The sequence below is a fragment of the Gavialis gangeticus genome, unplaced genomic scaffold, assembly GCF_001723915.1.
Source record: "Gavialis gangeticus isolate Ggan-Ray unplaced genomic scaffold, GavGan_comp1, whole genome shotgun sequence".
In the NCBI taxonomy this organism is placed as follows: domain Eukaryota; kingdom Metazoa; phylum Chordata; order Crocodylia; family Gavialidae; genus Gavialis; species Gavialis gangeticus.
Window position 1 is genome coordinate 5,538,924 of NW_017729004.1, and position 3,640 is coordinate 5,542,563.

At 44.2% G+C, this 3,640-nt stretch overlaps 1 long non-coding RNA gene across 1 annotated transcript; it reads right to left on the reverse strand.

The window, feature by feature from the left end:
- Positions 1–1,109: 1,109 nt before the first annotated feature.
- On the reverse strand, positions 1,110–2,020 carry LOC109291475. Its single transcript, XR_002095851.1, has 2 exons — positions 1,875–2,020; positions 1,110–1,155 (listed from the first exon to the last, which is right to left on the reverse strand). It is a non-coding gene; the product is annotated as an uncharacterized LOC109291475 (long non-coding RNA).
- Positions 2,021–3,640: the final 1,620 nt, after the last annotated feature.

Consider the following 3,640-nt stretch of genomic DNA (forward strand, 5'->3'; position numbering starts at 1 on the left):
GATTAAACCACATGGCAGAAACTGTAAGTGGTTAGCCCTGGGTGTCATGAAGCAGTGTCTTTTTATACTCCCAGAGGAAAATGGGTGGGGATTCCACATAAATCAGAAAATGCACCAGTCTTCTGTTTCATTTCCGTCCGTGTTAGCTGCCCTCTGCAGTTTCACTTTGCATTTTAGGTTCAAATAAATGTCTCACTTTTTCAAAATGTCTTTTGAAAAAGTCCCTCAAAAGTGAAACATGATCTCAGTAGGTGTTACTTCTGCTTACGTCAGAGCTGAATTTGGCTCTTTAACCCCTTGCTCTGATTCCAGATGCTCAGGGCTCTGGGCCTAATCCATCTGCTTTTCTTCAACTGGAGTAATGTTTAGACGTTTGGTATTTTTGGTAACATGCAGGACGTGTGTAATTGTCAAGTGTGATTTGTCCAAATACAGGGGAACTTTAGAGATGACAGACAGCTATCTTTCAAAGATGAATTTGTTATTCTGGAATGCCAGTGCCCAATCATATACAGAAATTTGAGCAAAGGCTGCAGAATAAAAAGAGACGGACGTCTAAAAACCCCATAGTTTCACACTGTCTCTCATCCCCGGATGTGTGACTGTGAAACCGTCTGTTCACAACAACACTTAGTGTGTTATTCTATTCTCTCACTGCCACACTACCTATCTACTTGCCTTGTATAAAAAAATAATAATAATACTTCCACTTTATCTTTCCTCTTTCCCTAGCCTGTGTATTCTTGTCACTGTGTCCATAGACAGTGAATTCCCCAGGGCAGGGACAAGCCTTTCTTCAATGGTTTGGAAAGTACTTGCTACATTACATGTTTTGCCATAAATAAAATAATAGTATTAAAAATTACTACACATTTATTTACTCCCATCTCTTTTTCCTGTGTGGGATTAGCAGATGGATCCTTTTCCCATCCTGCTGAAGTCCCCTCTCACCATGTCTCAGCACAGCTGCTGCTATCACTCCTTTTTTTCCCCTGTCAATTTTCTCACCTTTCTTTTTCATTCTTTTTTAATCCTTCTCAACATGTGTTTTTCTTCTCTTTCATAATTTTCCCGTATGTTCCTTCTTGGTTTTGTTGTTCTTTTTTTTTTGTTGTGTTTGTGGCGGCAAGGCCTGAGACGCATCTGTTCCTGTGGCTTTGAGATATAGGAAGCAGACCACAGAAGAGAAGTGTGAGCCAGCCTGACCATGCAATCCTCTACATACACATGCCACTAGCTGTATAAGGGATACCCAGTGAGTCCCAAGAGGCTGCAGGAGGCTTTTCAGGAAGACAGCTACCAAATTATTGTAGCTGCAAGAGCGGTTTGTAGCATGAGATGTGGTGCAGCCAGAACCATGCCATGATTCATCTTCTCCCACTACCCCATTTTCTGCCTCCTGCCCTTCCCATGCCTACAGGCCTACTGCCACATCCCTTGCCGATGCTGGGAAATCCTAGTATACAGAGACTTGTTCCTAAAACACAGAACACGCCAAACAACTGGCATGTTTCTTTGATTACCATGTCAAGCAGCAGTGACAAAGTTAAAACAATCCTTTCCAAGAATCTTTTTCTAGGTTCAATGATTTCATCGATTTCATAGACATCAGGGCTGGAAGGGACCCCAGAGGATCATTGAGTCCAGCCCCCTGCCCCAGGGGCAGGAAGGCAGCAGGAATCATAGGATCTCAGCAAGATAAGCATCCAAATGTGTCTTGAAGGTGTTATGTTCTTAAAAGTAAGACTTCAATTCCCCCTGTTTATGTGACTTACACACTTTTTGCATTCATTCGCCACCAGCAACAGTGAAATTTGACTTGTTGGTTTTGTTTTCTCTTTAATAATTATTTGTCAGTTGTTGCCAAATCTCACCACAATCCCTGTTCCCTTAAAGCCCCAGTTCAGAAGTTGCGTGTGAACGCTTCAAATCTCTGCTTTCCTTTTAAAAAAAGGAGTTTCTAGGCCTCATGGTTGCAGAGAACAGTATGGAAATGTGACCCAGACATATCTTAAACGTACCAAACTTAGAAAGCAAATACAAATAAACCCAAGGTTATTATTATTATTTTAATTACTACTTTCAGACCGATTTCATGATCTCTTTAAACCTGACTCCTGTTGTAATATTTGGGACCAGCAGTACTGCCTTCCATGTATCCAACACCTTCTGTCTGACGTCCTTCAAGCACTTTCAGATCACTTTCATAGATTCATAGATGTTAGGGGCTAGAAGGGACCTCAAGGGATCATGAGGTCCAGCCCCCCGTACTTGGGCAGGAAAGACCGCTGGGGTCAGACAGTGAACGTCAAGTCACTTTTTAAAAATCTCCAGGGTAGATGACTGTACCACCTCTGGGGGGAGATAAGCAATCTCCAGATGAGGAAACTGAAGCACAGAAAAGTGAAGTAACTTTGCACCGAGTTCACTCACACAGGTGGTAGGATCAGAGCCCAAGTGTCCTGATTGCTGGTCTTTTGCCTTTCTTGAGGTGTTCATGTGTAACCCGACGCTGGTAACGACTGTAGGAAAAGCCAATTAAGTCAGGCCTTCTTAAATTTGTACACAGTTGTTTCCTAGACAGCTTATCTTGGCGACATGCTCCCTTCCTCTCCCTGATTACATGGGCATCTTCTGCTCCCATTTGCAATCACGTAACTTTGCTATAGCAACTATAGAAAATGTTTATTCAAAAAAGTTGTATTAGGCAAGTGTTTATGTCCCTTTCCCCTGCTTTCTCTGTTGCTTGGGACCCTGGTCCTCCACTGTCCTGAGCATCCAGCTCAACCAACCCGTCCTGTCCTCCTCCTGCTCCTCTGCACTTACTGCCTGGCTTCCTAATTCCACTTTCCCCTGACCCCCGTGTGATGACTGGGTTGTCCAGTCACACTGGTTGTTCTGGTCCTTAAAGGTGCTGTCCTTGCCTTTCACCCTCTTCTGTCACTGCAGCGTCTATACTAACTCACCCTCATTATTTCCATTGGGTTTGACAGCTCATTCTTTGCATCGGGAAGACTGAGAGCTTATGTCACAAACGGTGCGTCTGTGTCACCAGAAGGCGTGTGCCTGTTTCCATGGGTTGTGAGATGGACACAAATCACAGTGTGTGCACTTTTCCCCAAAGCCTAAAACACATTCATGGTACTATGGAGTGTGAGGCAGGTTCATGTATGTGCATATCATCACCAGATGGAGACTTTCACAAGGCATGTGTGTGTTGCACCAAGCTGTGACTCACATCTTTGTCGCTCCAAGGCAGGAAGTTCATCCACATCATCTCAAAGCGTGCACCAGGCACCACGAGGCATGTTCAATCCATCACAAAGAGTCAGGGTGTCACCACGTGGTGAGCCATGTTTGCGTCACCAGAAGGCAGGCACACATTCATTGTAAGAAAGGGTGAAAGGGGTATGTTACAAGGCATACACATGACTTCCCAAAGGTATCAAACACATCCGTATCTGCACAAAGCGGGAGGCAAAGTCATATACATGCCTCCAGAAGGGATGAGATGGGTATGCATAGGACTGGAAATAATTTCTTGGGCCATCGAGTCCTGTCCCCAGTCCAGCCCCTCATACACATCACAGCCACAAAGCACCTTAGGAAAACCAGACCCAAACGACTATAAAATGTGGGT